Consider the following 24938-nt stretch of genomic DNA (forward strand, 5'->3'; position numbering starts at 1 on the left):
GAGTACTATCAATCCCCAGTCTAGTTTTCTATTAAAGATAAAAAATAAATCATTCTTCTAATCATTTACTCATTTGAAAAATCAATATTTACAACGCTTTTTAAATATATGACCTCATCATCCTCCACTAACTCGTCCTCAATGGTAATTTCTTCAATGAGATGACGGTATTATAAGTAGTTGAATGCTATCATCATCATCATTGTATGTTTCGATATTACTCAGAGTGGGCTTATTAGCATATAGACGATCACCATCTTCGACACACAGTCTACCTGAGGGTCCCCGCCTCACCAAATCATCTGATGTATACGATAGTCCAGATGATGTATAATGAACTTCTACCACGTCGTCATCATTATCTGAACTAACAATCTCAGATTTACACAAAAGAAGCTCCTCACTTTCCGTGAGCTCCCACTCGCTCCATACATCCTAAAAAGATTGAGAACACTATGATCAAAAGCTCTGTGGAAAGGTATAGTCTTCATGAATATACTGAGGGATGTTCTATAAATGTAATAAACAGGGTTTACTTATTATTTTTCATTTTATCTGTAATTTGTATGTCTAAAATTCATCAATTAGCCAGTTGTGGGTTTTTTTTTTATTATTATTTTTTAAATAAGGAGCGAGATTTAATGTCATTTATAGAAGCCTGTGTGAGATTTAATGTCTGTGATAAAACCAGGAAAAAAAACCTTTCCAAGAACTTTGTTTTTCAAAGAAAAATAAAGAGCTACGATATTAAATCAAAGAGAGCAGAAATAAAGTTGAATAATTACTTAAACGTAAATTTTCTGTAAACATACTTCTAATTAATCACTCCTAAAAAGGTAAGTATAGACCGCTCATCCTCTATGGTGGGGGGGGGGGGCCTGCACAGATGTGTCCTTCTCGGTCGACTAGGTGCTGTAGTGAGTTGTTTTTAATAGGAGTACATTATTTTTGAAGATTTAAATGAATCAGATTAGTTAAACAAAGCTTAGAAATAAAAATTCTATTAACAGTTAATTTTGTACCGACTACATAAATATTTAAGACCAAGTGTACCACGATGCACCATTATGGTCTGAGAAATTCAAAAAACTCAAACTCAATACATAGTTTTCGATAATTTCAAGTCGATTACTATCTAAGAATTTTATCTCTACAACACTTAGACCTTCCTTAGGTTGAAGTGCTGTTTTACACCACAAAATGGTAGAAAATCCCGCTTTACTTGAGTACATTATACGTTTTGCCTCTTACAATTTGCCCCATTAGCTTAATATGTTATCTCGTGAGAAAAAAAACTATCAAATAAACATGCAGACTAAACTTGATGAAACTTATATATTTGAAATCAGCATTTAAAGCTGATTCCTTGATGTATCTATTGGTATCAAAATTCCGTTTTCTAGAGTTTCGGATACCATTGAGCTGGCTCGCTCCTTACTTACACTTCGTTACCACTAAATGTTTTATTGATTAAAAAAAAATTTCCACAAAATAAGTTTTTCAAAGAAAAGTAAAGAGCTACTACATTAAATCAAAGATGAGCAGAAATAAACTTAAATAATTGTTCAAACGTAAACTTATGACCAATGCCATACTAGTTAAAGTGACAAAAACTCTTTCCCACAAGAGGACACTTTTCGAGTAAAAGTAAAGAGCTACTAAACCAAAGATATGATGAAATAATAACGAATAATTGTTCAAACTTAAATTTTCTGTATTACGGGAATAGTTTATTTTCGAACCATTATATCTACCAAAGGTACAATACCTAAGTGTTTTCGATAATTTCAAGTCAATTACTATCTAAGAATTTTATTTCTACAACACTTAGACCTTCCTTAGGTTGAAGTGCTGTTTTATACTACAAAATGGTAGAAAATCCCGTTTTACTTGAGTACATTATACGTTTTGCCTCTTACAATTTGCCTCATTAGCTTGATATGTTATCACGTGAGAAAAAAAACTATCAAATAAACACGCAGACTAAACTTGATGAAACTTGTATATTTGAAATCACCATTTAAAGTTGATTCCTTGATGTATCTATTGGTATCAAAATTCCGTTTTCTAGAGTTTCAGATACCATTGAGCTGGCTCGCTCCTTACTTACACTTCGTTACCACGAAATGTTTTATTAATTAAAAAAAACTTTCCACAAAATAAGTTTTTCAAAGAAAAGTAAAGAGCTACTACATTAAATCAAAGATGAGCAGAAATAAACTTAAATAATTGTTCAAACGTAAACTTATGTCCAATGCCATACTAGTTAAAGTGACAAAAACTCTTTCCCACAAGAGGACACTTTTTGAGTAAAAGTAAAGAGCTACCAGACTAAACCAAAGATATGATGAAATAATAGCGAATAATTGTTCAAACTTAAAATTTCTGTATTACGGGGATAATTTATTTTCGAACCATTATATCTACCAAAGGTACAATACCTAAGTGTTTTCGATAATTTCAAGTCAATTACTATCTAAGAATTTTATTTCTACAACACTTAGACCTTCCTTAGGTTGAAGTGCTGTTTTACACTACAAAATGGTAGAAAATCCCGCTTTACTTGAGTACATTATACGTTTTGCCTCTTACAATTTGCCCCATTAACTTAATATGTTATCTCGTGAGAAAAAACTATGAAATAAACACGCAGACTAAACTTGATGAAACTTATATATTTGAAATCAGCATTTAAAGCTGATTCCTTGATGTATCTATTGGTATCAAATTCCGTTTTCTAGAGTTTCGGATACCATTGAGCTGGCTCGCTCCTTACTTACACTTCGTTACCACGAAATGTTTTATTAATTAAAAAAAACTTTCCACAAAATAAGTTTTTCAAAGAAAAGTAAAGAGCTACTACATTAAATCAAAGATGAGCAGAAATAAACTTAAATAATTGTTCAAACGTAAACTTATGACCAATGCCATACTAGTTAAAGTGACAAAAACTCTTTCCCACAAGAGGACACTTTTTGAGTAAAAGTAAAGAGCTACCAGACTAAACCAAAGATATGATGAAATAATAGCGAATAATTGTTCAAACTTAAATTTTCTGTATTACGGGGATAATTTATTTTCGAACCATTATATCTACCAAAGGTACAATACCTAAGTGTTTTCGATAATTTCAAGTCGATTACTATCTAAGAATTTTATTTCTACAACACTTAGACCTTCCTTAGGTTGAAGTGCTGTTTTACGCCACAAAATGCTAGAAAATACCGCTTTACTTGAGTACATTATACGTTCTGCCTCTTACAATTTGCCCCATTAGCTTAATATGTTATCTCGTGAGAAAAAAAAAACTATCAAATAAACACGCAGACTAAACTTGATGAAACTTATATATTTGAAATCAGCATTTAAAGTTGATTCCTTGATGTATCTATTGGTATCAAAATTCTGTTTTCTAGAGTTTCGGATACCATTGAGCTGGCTCGCTCCTTACTTACACTTCGTTACCACGAAATGTTTTATTAATTAAAAAAACTTTCCACAAAATAAGTTTTTCAAAGAAAAGTAAATAGCTACTACATTAAATCAAAGATGAGCAGAAATAAACTTAAATAATTGTTCAAACGTAAACTTATGACCAATGCCATACTAGTTAAAGTGACAAAAACTCTTTCCCACAAGAGGACACTTTTCAACTAAAAGTAAAGAGCTACTAAATCAAAGATATGATGAAATAATAACGAATAATTGTTCAAACTTAAATTTTCTGTATTACGGGAATGCTTTATTTTCGAACCATTATATCTACCAAAGGTTCAATACATAAGTTAAACTAAGAGGTTTCAATTTCAGGAAAAAATTACATTTTGACAACATTTGACAATTTACCAAATTTAAAGTTTTGTTTAGTTTCAAAATGTTTTCTGTCACTCATCATCTTTTAATCATTCACAAACAATACTAAATAAAACCACTTCCCACGGTTTATTGATTTTAAATTATTAAGAAGACTATTATTTCATTTAAATATACATTTTACATTTTTAATTTTCATGCTTTTGATAAGTATCTTGTCCTTTTGGTGTAAATTGCAGCTGAAGGCTTATCGCAAAATCACTGTTTCAAGTTTTTTCATAATTAATGGATACGAATTAGAACCATGGGAACGTATTTTCGTCGTATTTTGCTTATTTTCGTTGGAAAAAAAAAACACTGAAAAACCATATTAAGAGCTATATTTATGAGTCTTTCACTGAAAATTCCTTTTTCGTACCAAGTCCTGACCCCCCTAATTAAAGGATATAAATTAGAACCATGGGAACGTAATTTCGACGTATTATGCTTATTTTCGTTGGAAAAAAACACTTTTCGAGTAAAAGTAAAGAGCTATCAGACTAAACCAAAGATATGATGAAATAATAACGAATAATTGTTCAAACTTACATTTTTTTTAATATCTCTGATACAAACTTTTACAGTGTTGAAAAATAGTGAAAAAGAAAAAACATTGGAAGAAATAGATAGGTAGGTAAAAATGCTCACATTTTTATATCCCGGCTGCACTTGGATGCCATATGGCCCGGGTAGCGCGTGTTGGAGGGCGGACGGGGTGGCGGCGCTATGTTCTTGTGCAGCTGGGCCAACAATGTTATGGGCTTGCATAGATGAGCCAGCAGGGTTCTCCGTCCTTATGGCCCACTCTCTCTTTAACTTTCTGACAGGCTGCATTGGGGCTGCCTCGTCATCTCTGGCTTTCTTGGAAGGAGGGGGCACGCATTCTTCATAATTTGCCTTAAAAAAGAAGAGAAAAAAGTTAGTATGATAAATAATTTCCCCCCTTATTACAGAAAGAAAGTTAGTACCCTCATCCATATAATTTTGTATTTTGCATTTCCCACAAGAGGACACTTTTCGAGTAAAAGTAAAGAGCTACCAGACTAAACCAAAGATATGATGAAATAATAACGAATAATTGTTCAAACTTAAATTTTCTGTATTACGGGAATGGTTTATTTTCGAACCATTATATCTACCAAAGGTTCAATACCTGAGTTAAACTAAGAGGTTTCAGTTTCAAGAAAAAATTACATTTTGACAACATTTGACAATTTACCAAATTTAAAGTTTTGTTTAGTTTCAAAATGTTTTCTGTCACTCATCATCTTTTAATCATTCACAAACAATACTAAAGAAAACCACTTCCCACGGTTTATTGATTTTAAATTATTAAGAAGGCTATTATTTCATTGAAATATACATTTTACATTTTTTAATTTTCATGCTTTTGATAAGTATCTTGTCCTTTTGGTGTAAATTGCAGCTGAAGGCTTACCGCAAAATCACTGTTTCAAGTTTTTTCATAATTAAAGGATATGAATTAGAACCAAGGGAATGCATTTTCATCTTATTTTGCTTATTTTCATTACAAAACACACTGAAAAGACATATTATTGAACTCACATCAAACATTGCAGGGCTTGCATTTGAAGAACCTTCCATTATTTTCTATCTTGTCCTCTATTTCAGCATATACTGACTTTTAAAGCTTTTCAAAGCTCTTAAATATACTTACCTAACGGTTATTTATTTACGAAATTGTGCAAACTGTTGATTTAGAACAATTTTTACCTTTCTATATATCAATTAACACTCACTAGAATTGCCACTTTTCACTCGCGGAGAATGGTTTCGAAACAATACTTCTTACATCGCATAGACTAATTGCGTCAAACGAGACATCTTCAATGCAGATTAATTAATTGTTACGTTCGATTTTGTTTTGGACATAGGAGAGCATCAAAGGGAAGTGAGAATTTCTGTAAAACTATCAAAGATTGATCAACTCGGTGATTTCACACTTCTTGTGTAATCAGAAAGAAAAAAGAAGAAAAATTGATAAAAGATATTTTGAAATATGTCCCAAAATCAGAGCTATTACAACTTAAATGACGCGAGGGGGCGTGAAAACTATGGTTTTTAACTTTGATATGTAAGACTAGACAGAAAAGTCTATAGGAGTGGGGCTGCCACCCGCCTCAACCCTCGCTCTCGAAATCCCCACCACCCTCGTCCCCCCAACTCAAATTTTCCAGAGTATTTTAAAATCTCCCCTACCCCCCAAACTCAAAATTTTCTAGTAACGAATTTTCATCGTATTTAAATTTTTTCGTTGGAAAACATGCTTGCCGAAAATATAAAAAAAACGGAACTTTAGTAGCTAGTACGTATTTTCATCGTATTTTTTATAGTTTCGATGGAAAACACACTGAAAAGCCATATTAAGAGCTATATTAGGAATAACTGGTTAGGTTAGGTTAGGTTACCCTCGCTCTTGAAATCCCCCCCACCCCCCATCACCCCAAACTCAATATATATATATATATAAACTGTAAAAAAAAACGGAACTTTAGTAGCTAGTACATATTTACATCATATTTTAAATACTTTCGTTGGAAAACACACTGAAAAGCCATACTAAGAGCTATATTTGTGAGGTTAGGTTAGATTAGGTTAAGTGACCGATCCCCACCCCAGGGGCCACAGGCCGAAGGCGGCACAGTCGGGGTATCCATCCCCAGGATAGGTTAGGTTAGGTTAAGTGGTCTTAACCTAACCCAGGTTAGGTTACCTAACCTAACTAGGGTTAGCAGGTTAGGTTAGGTTAGGTTCGGTTAAGTGGCCGAACCTAACATAGGTTAGGTTAGGTTAAGTGGTCTTAACCTAACCCAGGTTAGGTTACCTAACCTAACTAGGGTTAGCAGGTTAGGTTAGGTTCGGTTAAGTGGCCGGCCACTTAACCGAACCTAACCTAACCTAACCTGCTAACCCTAGTTAGGTTAGGTAACCTAACCTAACCTGGGTTAGGTTAAGACCACTTAACCTAACCTAACCTATGTTAGGTTCGGCCACTTAACCGAACCTAACCTAACCTAACCTGCTAACCCTAGTTAGGTTAGGTAACCTAACCTAACCTGGGTTAGGTTAAGACCACTTAACCTAACCTAACCTATCCTTGGGGTGGATACCCCGACTGGGCCGCCTTCGGCCTGTGGCCCCTGGGGTGGGGATCGGCCACTTAACCTAATCTAACCTAACCTAACAAATATAGCTCTTAGTATGGCTTTTCACTGTGTTTTCCAACGAAAATATTTAAAATACGATGTAAATATGTACTAGCTACTAAAGTTCCGTTTTTTTTATAGTTTATATATATATATATTGAGTTTGGGGTGAGGGGGGTGTGGGGGCTTTCAAGAGCGAGGGTAACCTAACCTAACCTGTTATTCCTAATATAGCTCTTAATATGGCTTTTCAGTGTGTTTTCCATCGAAACTATAAAAAATACGATGAAAATACGTACTAGCTACTAAAGTTCCGTTTTTTTTATAGTTTCAGCAAGCAGGTTTTACAACGAAAATATTTAAATAAAATTAAAATTAGTAACTAGAATTTTTTGTGGGTGGGGGGCCGGGGAGAGTTTAAAATACTCTGGAAAATTTGAGTTTGGGGGAAGGGGGTGGTGGGGATTTCGAGAGCGAGGGTTGAGGCGGGTGGCATCCCCACTCCTATAGACTTCTCTGTCTAGTCTTGCATATCAAAGTTAAAAACCATAGTTTTCACGCCCCCTCGCGTCATTTAAGTTGTAATAGCTCTGATTTTGGGGCATATTTCAAAATATCTTTTATCAATTTTTTCTTCTTTTTCTTTCTGTTTGCACAAGAAGTGTGAAATCACCGAGTTGATCAATCTTTGATAGTTTTACAGAAATTCTCACTCCCCTTTGATGCTCTCCTATGTCCAAAACAAAATCAAACGTAACAATTAATTAATCTGCATTGAAGATGTCTCGTTTGACGTAAATAGTCTATGCAATGTAAGAAGTATTGTTTTGAAACCATTCTCCGCGAGTGAAAAGTGGCAATTCTAGTGAGTGTTAATTGATATATAGAAAGGTAATTATTGTTCTAAATCAACAGTTTGCACAATTTCGTAAATAAATAACCGTTAGGTAAGTATATTTAAGAGCTTTGAAAAGCTTTAAAAGTCAGTATATGCTGAAATAGAGGACAAGATAGAAAATAATGGAAGGTTCTTCAAATGCAAGCCCTGCAATGTTTGATGTGAGTTCAATAATATGTCTTTTCAGTGTGTTTTCCAATGAAAATAAGCAAAATAAGATGAAAATGCATTCCCTTGGTTCTAATTCATATCCTTTAATTATGAAAAAACTTGAAACAGTGATTTTGCGGTAAGCCTTCAGCTGCAATTTACACCAAAAGGACAAGATACTTATCAAAAGCATGAAAATTAAAAAATGTAAAATGTATATTTCAATGAAATAATAGCCTTCTTAATAATTTAAAATCAATAAACCGTGGGAAGTGGTTTTCTTTAGTATTGTTTGTGAATGATTAAAAGATGATGAGTGACAGAAAACATTTTGAAACTAAACAAAACTTTAATTTTGGTAAATTGTCAAATGTTATCAAAATGTAATTTTTTCCTGAAATTGAAACCTCTTAGTTTAACTCAGGTATTGAATCTTTGGTAGATATAATGGTTTAAAAATAAACTATTCCCGTAATACAGAAAATTTAAGTTTGAACAATTATTCGTTATTATTTCATCATATCTTTGGTTTAGTCTGGTAGCTCTTTACTTTTACTCGAAAAGTGTCCTCTAGTGGGAAATGCAAAATACAAAATTATATGGATGAGGGTACTAACTTTCTTTCTGTAAAAAGGGGGAAATTATTTATCATACTAACTTTTTTCTCTTCTTTTTTAAGGCCAATTGTGAGGAATGCGTGCCCCCTCCTTCCAAGAAAGCAAGAGATGACGAGGCAGCCCCAATGCAGCCTGGTAGAAAGTTAAAGAGAGAGTGGGCGGAGAACCCTGCTGGCTCATCTATGCAAGCCCATAACATTGTTGGCCCAGCTGCACAAGAACATAGCGCCGCCACCCCGTCCGCCCTCCAACACGCGCTACCCGGACCATATGGCACCCAAGTGCAGCCGGGATATAAAAAATGTGAGCATTTTTACCTACCTATCTATTTCTTCCAATGTTTTTTCTTTTTCACTATTTTTCAACACTGTAAAAGTTTGTCTCAGAGATATTAAAAAAAATGTAAGTTTGAACTATTATTCGTTATTATTTCATCATATCTTTGGTTTAGTCTGATAGCTCTTTACTTTTACTCGAAAAGTGTTTTTTTCCAACGAAAATAAGCATAATAAGTCGAAATTACGTTCCCATGGTTCTAAATTATATCCATTAATTAGGGGGGTCAGGACTTGGTACGAAAAAGGAATTTTCAGTTAAAGACTCAAAAATATAGCTCTTAATATGGTTTTTCAGTGTTTTTTTTTCCAACGAAAATAAGCAAAATACGAAGAAAATACGTTCCCATGGTTCTAATTCGTATCCATTAATTATGAAAAAACTTGAAACAGTGATTTTGCGATAAGCCTTCAGCTGCAATTTACACCAAAAGGACAAGATACTTATCAAAAGCATGAAAATTAAAAATGTAAAATGTATATTTCAATGAAATAATAGTCTTCTTAATATCTTAAAATCAATAAACCGTGGGAAGTGGTTTTCTTTAGTATTGTTTGTGAATGATTAAAAGATGGTGAGTGACAGAAAACATTTTGAAACTAAACAAAACTTTAAATTTGGTAAATTGTCAAATGTTGTCAAAATGTAATTTTTTCCTGAAATTGAAACCTCTTAGTTTAACTTATGTATTGAACCTTTGGTAGATATAATGGTTCGAAAATAAAGCATTCCCGTAATACAGAAAATTTAAGTTTGAACAATTATTCGTTATTATTTCATCATATCTTTGATTTAGTAGCTCTTTACTTTTAGTCGAAAAGTGTCCTCTTGTGGGAAAGAGTTTTTGTCACTTTAACTAGTATGGCATTGGTCATAAGTTTACGTTTGAACAATTATTTAACTTTATTTCTGCTCATCTTTGATTTAATGTAGTAGCTCTTTACTTTTCTTTGAAAAACTTATTTTGTGGAAAGTTTTTTTAATTAATAAAACATTTCGTGGTAACGAAGTGTAAGTAAGGAGCGACCCAGCTCAAGGGTATCCGAAACTCTAGAAAACGGAATTTTGATACCAATAGATACATCAAGGAATCAACTTTAAATGCTGATTTCAAATATATAAGTTTCATCAAGTTTAGTCTGCGTGTTTATTTGATAGTTTTTTTTCTCACGAGATAACATATCAAGCTAATGGGGCAAATTGTAAGAGGCAGAACGTATAATGTACTCAAGTAAAGCGGGATTTTCTACCATTTTGTGATGTAAAACAGCACTTCAACCTAAGGAAGTTCTATGTGTTGTAGAAATAAAATTCTTAGATAGTAATCGACTTGAAATTATCGAAAACACTTAGGTATTGTACCTTTGGTAGATATAATGGTTCGAAAATAAATTATCCCCGTAATACAGAAAATTTAAGTTTGAACAATTATTCGTTATTATTTCATCATATCTTTGGTTTAGTCTGGTAGCTCTTTACTTTTACTCGAAAAGTGTCATCTTGTGGGAAAGAGTTTTTGTCACTTTAACTAGTATGGCAGTGGTCATAAGTTTAAGTTTGAACAATTATTTAAGTTTATTTCTGCTCATCTTTGATTTAATGTAGTAGCTCTTTACCTTTCATTGAAAAACTTATTTTGTGTAAAGTTTTTTTTAATCAATAAAAAATTTAGTTGCAACGAAGTGTAAGTAAGGAGCGAGCCAGCTCAATGGTATCCGAAACTCTAGAAAACGGAATTTGATACCAATAGATACATCAAGGAATCAGCTTTAAATGCTGATTTCAAATATATAAGTTTCATCAAGTTTAGTCTGCGTGTTTATTTGATAGTTTTTTCTCACGAGATAACATATTAAGCTAGTGGGGCAAATTGTAAGAGGCAAAACGTATAATGTACTCAAGTAAAGCGGGATTTTCTACCATTTTGTGGTGTAAAACAGCACTTCAACCTAAGGAAGGTCTAAGTGTTGTAGAAATAAAATTCTTAGATAGTAATCGACTTGAAATTATCGAAAACACTTAGGTATTGTACCTTTGGTAGATATAATGGTTCGAAAATAAATTATTCCCGTAATACAGAAAATTTAAGTTTGAACAATTATTCGTTATTATTTCATCATATCTTTGGTTTAGTAGCTCTTTACTTTTAGTTGAAAAGTGTCCTCTTGTGGGAAAGAGTTTTTGTCACTTTAACTAGTATGGCATTGGTCATAAGTTTACGTTTGAACAATTATTTAAGTTTATTTCTGCTCATCTTTGATTTAATGTAGTAGCTCTTTACTTTTCTTTGAAAAACTTATTTTGTGTAAAGTTTTTTTTTAATTAATAAAACATTTCGTGGTAACGAAGTGTAAGTAAGGAGCGAGCCAGCTCAATGGTATCCGAAACTCTAGAAAACGGAATTTTGATACCAATAGATATATCAAGGAATCAGCTTTAAATGCTGATTTCAAATATATAAGTTTCATCAAGTTTAGTCTGCATGTTTATTTGATAGTTTTTTTTTCTCACGAGATAACATATTAAGCTAATGGGGCAAATTGTAAGAGGCAAAACGTATAATGTACTCAAGTAAAGCGGGATTTTCTACCATTTTGTGGTGTAAAACAGCACTTCAACCTAAGGAAGGTCTAAGTGTTGTAGAAATAAAATTCTTAGATAGTAATCGACTTGAAATTATCGAAAACTATGTATTGAGTTTCTGAGTTTTTTGAATTTCTCAGACCACAATGGTGCATCGTGGTACACTTGGTCTTAAATATTTATGTAGTCGGTACAAAATTAACTGTTAATAGAATTTTTATTTATAAGCTTTGTTTAACTAATCTGATTCATTTAAATCTTCAAAAATAATGTACTCCTATTAAAAACAACTCACTACAGCACCTAGTCGACCGAGAAGGACACATCTGTGCATGCCCCCCCCCACCATAGAGGATGAGCGGTCTATACTTACCTTTTTAGGAGTGATTAATTAGAAGTATGTTTACAGAAAATTTACGTTTAAGCAATTATTCAACTTTATTTCTGCTCTCTTTGATTTAATATCGTAGCTCTATTTTTCTTTGAAAAACAAAGTTCTTGGAAAGGTTTTTTTTTCCTGGTTTTATCACAGACATTAAATCTCATACAGGCTTCTATCAATGACATTAAATCTCGCTCCGTATGTAAAAAATAATAATAAAAAAAAAACCCACAACTGGCTAATTGATGAATTTTAGACATACAAATTACAGATAAAATGAAAAATAATAAGTAATCCCTGTTTATTACATTTATAGAACATCCCTCAGTATATTCATGAAGACTATACCTTTCCACAGAGCTTTTGATCATAGTGTTCTCAATCTTTTTAGGATGTATGGAGCGAGTGGGAGCTCACGGAAAGTGAGGAGCTTCTTTTGTGTAAATCTGAGATTGTTAGTTCAGATAATGATCACGACGTGGTAGAAGTTCATTATACATCATCTGGACTATCGTATACATCAGATGATTTGGTGAGGCGGGGACCCTCAGGTAGACTGTGTGTCGAAGATGATGATCGTCTATATGCTAATATGCCCACTCTGAGTAATATCGAAACATACAATGATGATGATGATAGCATTCAACTACTTATAATACCGTCACCTCATTGAAGAAATTACCATTGAGGACGAGTTAGTGGAGGATGATGAGGTCATATATTTAAAAACCGTTGTAAATATTGATTTTTCAAATGAGTAAATGATTATAAGAATGATTTATTTTTTATCTTTAATAGAAAACTAGACTGGGGATTGATAGTACTTTATTGGGTGATCTAATCAAACTAAACTCTTCATGTACAGAAGTCTCTGCTGGTATCCTTATTCTATACATATCTAGTAGGAGAAAATAAAAATAGCAGAAATAAATTTATTGTATGATTACAATATAAAACTCATTATACATAACAAAAAAGGGATTTATCGTTAAATGATCTATGAGAACTCTTCCACCACTGTTTTCGTTGCTTAAAACACATTCCATAGAATAATGTCTTATGTTGTATCTTAAAGAGCCACTTTTTCTCTTCTCTTGGAGCATAATCATCATAATAATCCGAGTTATATCTTGCACTATACACATTTTTCTTTGGGTTTTCACTGCTGTCTTTTACACTATAGAGAAAGTCCTCTTTTACCAGTCTCTTCTTTTGATCCTCCTTTTCTATCATATCCATCCTTCTTTTATCTGAGGTTACTTGCAATCGGTATAAATTTCTCTACGTGTCGCATATAATTTTTCTTCTCGTTTCCTCCGGATTATTCTCATCTGTCTCTCCCTCTAAGCTATCTAAACATTCAGTAGGTTCATGCGAATACTCCAAATCATGAAAATGTCCTTTACAAATAGAACAGTTGCAATAAAAGGATATTTCTAACTCAACTTGTTCACTCATGTTATTACACTGCTAACTAAAAACTTAGTGAATTCTATTCACAGACTAATAAAAATATAGCAAAAAAACCTTTCTTTATATTCCCTCCGCCGCTAATATGTAACCAGCCCTCTGATTGGCTGAGAAGGAGGATGTATCCGACTCGCTGATTGGCTGAGAAGGAAACACGTGATCTAACTGTTTCCGGGAAAGTCATAACATTTGGCTCGAGCAACAACAACAAATACTATTTCTGGACACCATGACACTCACGATCGATTATGCAATCAAGTTCTCGGAAATTCACTTCCCCCTCGAGTCCTAGATCAATAACATTGTTTCCCGTTAGAATTCAATGCGCATGTGCAACCTTCGTTCCGGAGTTATTACACATAGAAACAACAAACAAATCGACCTTGGAAAAAGAGGTCATTGACCCCATTAACCACGTGTTCTCCCTAGGGAGGCTATGCCCTTATTTGGTGTGGGCGTCGGAGTCTATGCCCATATATGGTGTAGGGTCACGACTCAATAAGGCCCTTCTACTAATTTACATTAATATCTATTGTATATATGTTTGCATTGATTGTTTATTAAATTTATGTTCGTTTTAAGTTTCATTTATATTTCAATAGGAAAATATTTTTTTTCATTTTAAGCTTTATATTCATATTCAATCTAAGCATTACTCGCTTTAAGATCTATTGATTTATTTATATTATAACTTGTTTTATTTTTTGCTATGATTGTTTATTTAATTTCTGTTCGTTTTGGGTTTCATTTATTCTTTAATAGTAATTCCTGGTCGTTTTGAGTTTGAAGTTTAAAGGTATTTCTATCTGCTGAGCTTAAGTTTAAAATGGCCTTTCCTTTTCTTTGAAAAACTTATTTTTTGGAAATTTTTTGAATTAATTTTTAAGAAAGAGGACTAAGAAAGTAGTATATTTTCAGACATTTTTGACCTTTCATGCATTTCATAAAAATGCTTAGTCAAAATGTTGGAAATGATTTATGTGCCATTTAAAATTATTTAAACGCAATCGCAAGATATACTCAATCTACTATGTTTTTTTTTACTGCATGAATACTTTCCTTGGTTATGTTCCCTTCATTGACGTTTCTACCTGATTCAGGTTTTTAGATTAAAGATATTGAATATTATTTTTTATGTTAAGGAGATTTATTTCATATCAGAGTGAATTGCACTATCTTAGATTACACTTCTTTGTTGAAGACAATACACAATCATGAATTTGGACACACCTAAGCTATTGTAGACAGTTTTTTAAGATAAAAAGATCCAAGTGTCATATTAGATCGAAACAGGAATCATGGGTGTTTCTGCTTATTTATGTAATTTACTGCATTTACTTGATTAGCACTTTTGTACGTGACGGCTTCTTGTTTGAGGCTATTCATAGTCAGAAATTAGCAGCTCAGCTATCATAAGCCATTAAGGACACTCATGAGGTATATTATGGTCTTGTACGTAATTTACTATATTTATTTTACTAGAATTAACACTTTCTTTGGTGATATCGCCTTAATTTGAGACTATTCATAGTCAGCATTTTAGTAAATCAGCTGTTATACAATTACTTGATGTTTTGTATGTCATATTAGAGAAACAGGTACTTATCTAGAATCTGGATACACACGAAAGAAAGACCTTATCGAAATCTCAAAGCCGCTATTGATATACTTGTTTGTGAGGTGTTGCTCACTCTGTGACAAAGATGTAAACTTTATTTTTTGGGGGTTTACGGGGACTAAAAGGTAGCTAGGTTAGGTTAGTACAATATTGGGAATAACCTAAAATCACGATATTTTTGCCAGTGGGACCTTGGAACTACCTCAAAGTCACCTTCTGTTTACGTCCCTGTCCCCTTCCCAGTTGCAATATTTTCCAAGATTATTTCTAATAATTTTCTTCGTGCTTGTTTTTTTTTCAAATTTTTTAACCTCCCCTGAAAAACTATTCTTTATTGCCCATGAACCTGAGAATTAACATGTTTTTTTTTGCAAATTGGCTTAGCCATGGGAAGGCTTATAAAATCAATCCCTCTCAATATAAAATATTGATATGAACAATAATTTATAATAAGCAGCATAATAGAATGGGTTAATCATGTCACATAATTATATCAAAAGTAGATATATCACCACAAAGATCATAAATTGTCCATATAAATTCAAGCCGACTAGTAAATAGGCTTTGACTGTCTTTGGCGAGGTAATGTAGGTTATAAAATGTAACAATCGAGTATAATAAATACAGTAGATTACATATAACAGATAATATACCTGTCCACATGTCATTGTTATGGAGATCCATTGTTATGGATCTAGGCAAACAGAACGATGAACTCACTTTTGAGACAAATGCTACTAAAGCACAAAAAATAAAGACCAAAAACAGAGAACTTGGAAAAGAGAAAAACTTGTATACAAAATCAAAAACATAACTAAATCTCACAAGTCAGTAGAAAAATTTATATATCTTAAATCACGAAAAACCCCCACTAACAATATCAAACAAATAACTAAAGAATAAACGAATAACACCAATTACTCATCACCTCCAACTGACACAGACGGGGAGGGAACCACAGATACTGTATAACTAGATAGTTTAAAGGGATCGAAACACGAGTCGTCAATTCGTAGCCAAGTCCTTCTTTTAGAAGACATTTTCGCTTCTATCCATGCACTAATCCCTTTCGTTATCACTCGGGTTTCAGCAACATCTGTAGAAGTATCAGATGACGTACGCTTATTGTAGCCAAAGATAGCAGTTCTTTTCTACGGCGTGCCAATTCACGCGGGAGATCAGCAGTGATGCTTTTTCCTGATCCTTTCAGTTTACCACAATTTTTCATAGGATTGGCTTTATCTGCTAAATTAGCCAAAGTCACGAAAACTGCCCCGGCTTTTGCTGTAGACCTAGAGGTTGCCCTTCTATTAGAGCCTGATCGTTTATTTCCATTCAAAAGATAGCACTTAACGAAGGACACTGAATTCGCGTTACTTCAGCGAGAAGCACACGGGCAGCATTTTCTGAGTTACTACCTTGAACAGTTGGTATGCCGTGAAGTAGAATGTTCTGCCTTTTTGAAACAAGTTCAACTTCAGTACAAGACTTTTTCAGATTTATTACTTCGGCTTTGAGAACCGTATTTTCTTCTTTAAGCTTCAAATTCTCGTTTCGCAAAGCCTCAATCCCCTTTTCCAGGCTAAGAATCTTCGTCATAAGCTCAGTATGTTTCTGATCAAAGTACGACTTCGTGAGAGAAATCATAAAACTATTCAATAATCTCCCCTAGATTGGCTAATTATCAAAATTGATTAAACAGACACTTACTGGCAAGGGCCCCGCGTATTACTGAAATAAATCCAGAGAGGCCCGTGTTCAAACAGCACAAAACAACTAACAAATATCCTAGATATGCAATAGCATCCACCAGCGTGCACTAGCTCCGAACGGAATGAATAGCATTGACACTGCTATAGGAACACTATTAGTGAACCAAAATTGTTCCATTCTAGCTAATTAAAACGTTCTAGGTCTATATACTGATACATTCTTATTATTATCTAACGATTAATGATACTATGTTTTTCTACCCTAATTTTCAAGACAAATATGGCTTATCAACCAATAGAGTTGTTTTTTTGTTTGTTTTTTTCAATTCGTCAAGTTTTAATGCAATAGTTTTTTTATAGCTAAATTTTAAATTATAGTTTATAGCCAAGTCAATTTTAATATAAGATGTTTTTTTTCTGTTTACAGAGTTTTATTTCTAATCGTTTTCATACAGACTAAATTTTAACACAAACTTTTTATCCCCAAAATTTGATACATCTTGTTCGTTTTTTTTTCACAAGGCTTTATTACAGCTTTTTTACTGACTGAGCTTCAATAAATCTTTTTTGCTAGATAAGATCTAATAATCGTTTTTGTTCTCGTTAAATTTCAATATTGTTCATTTTTTTGTCCCTTATTGTTTTAATACAACTAGCGTCTCTTAATACCTAAATTTTTAATATTCATTTTTCCTACTTGTATTATTTTTTCCATTTATCAAAAGTTAATCCAACAGGCTTTTTACTGCATGAATTTTCAATACTTTTTTTTGTCAAATAAATTATAATGTAAGATGATTTTTTGGTTCATAAAGTTTTTCTACTTCCTTTTATTTGTAAATAAACTTTGAGCACAACTTGTTTATTTACTAAATTTCGATACAACTTGTTTGTTTTTTATTTACTAAGGTTTAATACAACATTTATAGTAATTAAATTTCAATATTATTTTTGCTAACTAAATTCTAATGAACGTGTTCTGTGTTTTTCTTAACTAAACTTCAATACAACTAAATTTTTAGTAAGCTTGTTCATTCGGCCATCCAGTTTAATACAAGTCTTTATTTTTTAACTTAAGTTTAACACACCTTTTTTTTTCATTCGCCAAGTTACAGTGCAAATAGTTTTTTTTTCTATGAAAATAGCAATTTCTTTATGCCAACTAAATTTTAAAACAGGATATTTCTTCATAAGGTTTTAATACAGGTTGCTTTTTTACTGACAAAACTTTTTTATAGCTTATTTTTTGTTCACTAAATATTAATATAGCTTATTAAATGCAACATTTTGTTAACTAAATTTTCATCAGCCTTTTATGCTAACTAAATTTTAATAGACGGGTTTTATATCTATTACTAGCTAAATTTTAATACAATTCGTAAGATTTGTACACCACGTTTTAATACTAGTAGCTTTTTTCAAAGTTAATTATAATGTAACTGCTTTTTCTGCTAACAAAATTTTACAACTTTCGTTATATATATTTTCCCAACTTTAAAAACATCATCTTCTTTTATGCTAACTTAAATGCAACGTTTTTTTGTTATCACTAAGTTTATTACAAATTCCTTAGGCAACAGAATATAAAAAAGTAGTAGCAATTTTATTTTTGAACATTTTGAAAAAGAATTATCTTTGAAATTCTCTATTTATCTATAGAAAACAGATCGCTAATATGTTCATAAAAGCATGAGGTATATTATCTGTTATATGTAATTTACTGTATTTATTATACTCGATTATTACATTTTATAACCTACATTACCTCGCCAAAGACAGTCAAAGCCTATATACTAGTCGGCTTGAATTTATATAGACAATTTATGATCTTTGGTGACATATCTACTTTTGATATAATTATGTGACATGATTAACCCATATTATGCTGCTTATTATTAATTATTATTCATATCAATATTTTATGTTGAGAGGGATTGATTTTATAAGCTTTCCCATGGCTAAGCCAATTTGCAAGAAAAAAAAAACATGTTAATTCTCAGGTTCATGGGCAATAAAGAAAGGTTTTCCAGGGGAGGATAAAAAATTTGAAAAAAAACAAGTACGAAGAAAATTATTAGAAATAATCTTGGAAGATATTGTAACTGTGAAGGGGACAGTGACGTAAACAGAAGGTGACTTTGAGGTAGTTCCAAGGTCCCGCTGGCAAAAATATCGTGATTTTAGGCTATTCTCAATATTGTATTGTATATCCACATGTATTGGTACTTATCTATTATATCAAACACAGTCGAGAAGTTTGCTAAATATAAAATTTGAGAAAACCGGTTTCACAACCACAAAGACAAATGACGGGTGGCAGAATACAATGGACTTGTATAATTTGGGCTATATATTTACAATGAAGGTGGGGGGGGGTAAGCTTAGGTTACTTTACCACAAACTCCCTCCCCCAATGTGCAAATACATAGCCCAAATTATATTATTTTATAAACTAAAGTATTATATTTTCATCATATTTTGGTTTATTTCGCTATGATTAACCTAACTTCACATCTTGAGTGTTTTTGGTACAAAACAATAAGTACCCGTGTATTGCCTAGTTTTGTGTTTTGATTGAACTTCTTAGCCCTTTCATAAAACCCCTCCTCCAAAAAAGAAATTGCACGTGCGTCGTGTGACGGGGCTTAGTTGAAAATCCTCTTTGCAGATAGGCCTGATAATCTTGGTCAACAAAACATTAACTTTTTGCTTTCCTTTCTAGGGTACAACGTACAAAATTTGTGGAGCTCGACTGCAACAATCCCATTTACGCACTGCAGGATCTTTTCTATATCGCCTTGTGTCTGGTATTCACGCCTACAATCTTCTCAGGAAAAGCAGTGAGCTATCTACAATCTCAACAGATTATATAAAAACACAAGAAAATCTAGTTTTATTTGTAAATAGTCATTTATGAGAATATTTTATAGTTTCATTCTTTGCAAAATATATATAAATGGTCTTTTAAATTGCACAGTAAATGATATAATAAAATTCGTTAAATATAGGATGAGAAGGACTTTCCAACAAGGGTGCCCGCAAAAATTTTCCGGGAGGGGCCAGGTACCAGAATAGCAGTGTTGAATGGGGGGCACGGGAACATATTTTATGATAAATTTTCTTAGAATTAAGTCTATTTTAAATACATTTAGAAAAACGTTCGCAAATAAAAACGGTAACTAAAGTGCCTGGAAAATGAAACAAGATTCAGCAAATTTTAAATGGTGAAGGTTCCTGGCAAAGGGTTCCTGGAAGTTTCATTTATGTTCCTTCGATCAACAGGCTTCTAAGATCCCGAAAGCCCATAAAGTGGGGCGTTGCCAAGATCTTTACATTTCTAAGGGCTCGTACTCAACACTTACCCTGTGTCTACAGATACCGAGTTTCGATTTTTGTTCGAACTGAGGCTCGAGTTTCAATATAAAATATACCTCTTTCATAACAGGACAATTCCTTTCCTCGAACTAAAATATATATCTTGGGACATTCGAAAAAAATTACAGAATTGTGAAAGGAAAACTAAATTTAAACTTACAATTCAACTTTCAAATTGACTCTCTTTCTTTCGGTGCTCAAATTTATATAAATAAAATAAATACGTTCAAATAAATTGTTGGTCACAAGAGAATCTTATAGAATATTCACCAAAACAGAATTTTGGTGACAGTTGATACATCAACAGAATTAGCTTTTTATGCCGCTTTAAATATGTGAAATTCATTCAGCTTATTTTTGCCTACCAAAAGCGAAAAATCTGAAAAAATTTGTCTGATTTGTCAAAAAATAGCAAAATACCCCCCAAAAAGCAATCAATCTTAGTGAAAATCACTTTATTATAACTTATTAAACAGTTCGTGGTAACGAACTGTAAGTAAGCAGCGACCCGGCTCAATGGTAACCGAATCCTCTAGAAAACGGGATTTTGATACCAATTGTCAGGGATTTCGTCAATGTGTACTTTAATTGAGAGTATGATCTATTAAAATTATGCTAAGAAAAACTTGTGTTTCTTTTCGGGCTATTAGTTATATGAATCTTGACGAAAATGTGCTTTGAAATTTACTTGAGCTTTCTGAAAAAGAAAGTCCAAACCTAAATTTCTTTGTGAAACTTAACGTAAAACCCATCGGTATGGCTCAATACTGGTCATAAAGGCTCTTAACCTTAAATAGTTCTGTTCAAAATTCATACTTACTGCGTTGAGTAGTATCGTTAACCATTCATAGTTACTGTGTTGCAAAAAGCTTGCACTGAAGAATATCGGCTTTAATGACTTCACTGTGACCAAAATGCACAATTTCTGGGTAAATACTAAACTTTTTTTTATTTTTATTTTCAAGAATAATACTCATGCTGTTATCTTTCAGGATTTGGAAATTTAATTTATAGGACGATTCGAAATGTGTTAAATACCGCTAACGATTTCAAACACTGATGAAAAATCATTGAAGATTTAAAAACTTAATTGATGCTTCCCAACATGCTTTTAATGAATATAAGGATAATATTTCATTTTGTGCATAGTTGTAATGGATTATATTTTCAATGAAGAAGAAAACAACATGAAAAATATAACATGAAAGAAAACAACAAAAATATATTTTGTAAAATTTTATTACTCTTGCAAAACCCAAATAGTCTTGACGCCCATGCATCCATAGAAATCATTTTATGGCATTTCATCAGAGTAGTTGACTTTCATATGCAAAATGCGATGTCAAATAAGGAATAAACCATGGGGTGTAAGGTCAATCCAGGTTTGGCTGAGTGAGGAGTTTTGCTTGTTTTTGTGTAGTTTCTCCAAATTTGCATGAATTTGTTGAGAAGAAAAAGAAACACAAAAATGGTATGAATTTCACCTTAATATGTTAACATATTAAGGTGTTAACATATTTTTTTTCTATAAAAGAATATATTTTTTTTTCTATAGAATATATAATGTTAACATATATTTTTTTTTAAATTAATATGTTACAGGTGACATTCTGCAAATTCTGCTAATATTATTAAATGATACGTCCATGGTTTATACAATTTATGTTAGGAATCTAAAAGTTTGAATCTACTTGTTTTTATGCTTTCTCTCTCCTCGAAATAAATGTCTACGTGCATGACTAACAAGACATAAATATTTTGGAAGGAGCGTGAAACGGAGCGAACGGTATCCTTTCTTAAAGGAGCAAATGAATCTCAGTAGGTTTAAGAGCCTTTACGTCGGCACAGAATTAATATAGAACAGACGATATAGAAAGTGACTATTCATCACTTTGGTTTGTTCTTTTCTTCTTCTTTTTTCATACGCATTAGACTCTCAGATATATTCCATTCACACTGCTCAATTTCCATCACATAAGCAGTTTTTGAACTTCTTAATGAGAAACTTTATTATATTATATTTTTATTATTATATTTATATATTATTATTATTATTATTTATTATTATATATAAATTATATTATATATATTATATATTTTTTTATTATAGATAAATGCTTCTCATTAAATTATTGATTACACTAATAGGAGCATTTATCTATCACTAATTTTATATGAAGATATGACTTTAAATTCTTCGCAAACGTTATCCAGAATGTGTAATGATTTCAGAAGCCGCAATAGGCACAAAGAATAAAAAATAATATTTTAATTAGACTTAAAAATATAGCAACATAATATTTTATGTATATATCAATATATACATAAAATGTATATATTGATACATTTATACATCATATGATATATGATATATGATGATATATACATCATATGATATATGATGTATATATCAATATATACATCAAAAGAATCAGACTTTAATGTCAATTTCAAACATAAGTTTCATCAAGTTTAGTCCTACGAATCAGAAGTTACTCGCCTGAAAAAATTTGGCTGATTTTCGAAAAAAGGAGGAAAGACCCCCTAAAAGTTATAAAACCTTAATGAAAATCACACCATCACATTCAGCGTGTCAGAGAACCCTACTGTAGAGGTTTCAAGCTCCTATCTAAAAAAATGTAGAATTTTGCATTTTTGCCAGAAGAGAAATCATGGATGCGTGTTTATTTGTTTTTTTTTGTTGTTTTTTTTCCCCAGGGGTGATTGTATTGAACCAGTGGTCCTAGAATATCGTGAGAGGGCTTATTGGAACGGAAATTAAAAGTTGTAGTGCCTTTTGTAAGTGACAGAAAAATGGAGGGCAATTAGGCCCCCTCCTACGCTCATTTTTTCCCAAAGCCACCCAATCATTGAGATTTTGAGATTGCAATTTTGTTGAGCATGGTTTAAAATATGATAACTAAGTCTTTTAGGATGACTTAGTCCCCCGAAGTCCTCGGGGGAAGGGCTGAAAGTTATGAACTTTACCCAATGTTAACATATAGTATTGGTTATTGGTTAGTATACAGACGTTTTCAGGGGGTATTTTTTTTCTGGTAGTGGGGGGGGGGTGTAGCTCGGGGGTTATATGGGAGGATTTTTTAATGAAGGAAGTTTTCATGGGGGAGGGGACATTGCTATGAAGGGGACGCCGGATTTCCCAGCATTATTTAAAAACAAGATCAGAAATTAAATATTAAAAAAAAGCAAGTTTTTCAACTGAAAATAAGCAGCAACATCAAAAATTAAAACGAACAGAAAGTATTCCGTAGCTGTTGTGGTCCACCCCATTTTCAATACCTCTCTCTTTAAGCCAAATATTTTTTTTTACTTTAATAAGAGATTTTTATTATAATTAAGGGCCAACAAATTTTGAACTTTCGATTAAAGAGCAAGGTATTGACTAGGGGGCGAACCCCCTAATATACGTATTACCTCCTCAACGCCTCGTTCTTTACGCTAAAGTTTGACTTTCTCACAACTCTATTTTTTTTTAATAAAAAACTTTATCGTAAAGAGCGAGGCGTTGAAGATGGGACAGCCCCTTCATATACGGAATAATTTCTGTTCGTTTTAAGTTTTAACGTCGTTCCTTACTTTCAGTTTTAAAAAAACTTGTTTTTTTTTTATTTAATCGTTAAAAGAACTGAATTTGGTAAATACATGAACTAAGCACAAACAAGGTGTTCCTTAAAAATCATTATTTCAGTGAAATTTTAAAGGTATGAAAGAAATGAAAAAAAAAATAAACCCTGTTTAAGTTTTTCCTTCAGTGAATGATGGCAACTTTAAAATCTCGTGTGAACAAAACGGCAATTTAAATTACTCATTGATATGGTTGCCGAATAACTTTCAATTGCAGTAATTTTTCTAAGTGAACCAAGGGTGATTAATAAAAAAGAACAAAATGAAAAACATCGAATATGTGGGTTAAGTGAAGACTATTTGAACTCAGATAACAAACCTAGTAAAACAAATGACCCCAACTAAAACTAAAATCTTAGAACATGATGAAACTGGTGCAGTAAAAGCCCAGAAAAAGCATGCTATGTCAATAAATCAATCCTCTACACGAGAGAAACACTTATTTAAAAACAAATCTTGCTAATCTAAAGTTTAGCTTGCAAATCCATTTGTAAGAGCGAAAACACTTTAAGACGGTAAGCTGCCCTCTCCAAATTTTTCCTCTTTCTTCCACTGTCAAATGGTAAACTGTTGGTTCCACTGTCGAAAGCAATTCGTCAATTGTCTCATCCAGATTATACATACAAAAATTACGATTACGAGTTTGCGATATCCATGACTTTATTCGTTTTGCAACTACTTTTTCACTCTTTTCCAAGTCTTCCAGTCTTTGACATTGAAAATTCCCCGTGGAATTCCAGTCCACACATATCAAATCATGTGGATAATCCTTATCGTAAGTACATTCATCTCTTCCTGCTTTTTCACTTTTTAGTGCCGTTCCATCAGTTGCATCAACATCACTATTTCTAATTGGCTCAGAATCCAGGACATATTTCTGTCATGGACCAAGGAATATGTCTCCTGATGGTACGATCCCTATCGTAAGTACCATCAGGGGACATATTCCTTGGTCCATGGAGACATTAAACCCTGTTTGATATAATTTATATATAAACAATATGTACATTCAAGTATATTACGTATGTATTTGTAGGTAGGGGAGAAATTGAAAAATTATATTATATTTAATATATAAATCCTGGTGTAAAGCCTTTATTGGCCCTTCAAAAGCTAGGAAACTTCAAAAACCA

General features: G+C 32.4%; 1 long non-coding RNA gene across 1 annotated transcript in view; it reads left to right on the forward strand.

Moving 5' to 3' along the window:
• Positions 1 to 19702, forward strand: part of LOC148956815 (uncharacterized) — a 34055-nt gene extending 14353 nt beyond the window's left edge. The window contains exon 2 of the long non-coding RNA XR_016141608.1: positions 19508 to 19702. This is a non-coding gene — a long non-coding RNA (uncharacterized LOC148956815). The remainder of the gene's footprint in view (positions 1 to 19507) is intronic.
• The last annotated feature ends 5236 nt before the right edge of the window (positions 19703 to 24938 follow it).

The sequence above is a fragment of the Artemia sp. Qi Xiang Cuo genome, chromosome 1 (genome assembly GCF_049724085.1).
Source record: "Artemia sp. Qi Xiang Cuo chromosome 1, ASM4972408v1, whole genome shotgun sequence".
NCBI lineage: Eukaryota > Metazoa > Arthropoda > Branchiopoda > Anostraca > Artemiidae > Artemia > Artemia sp. Qi Xiang Cuo.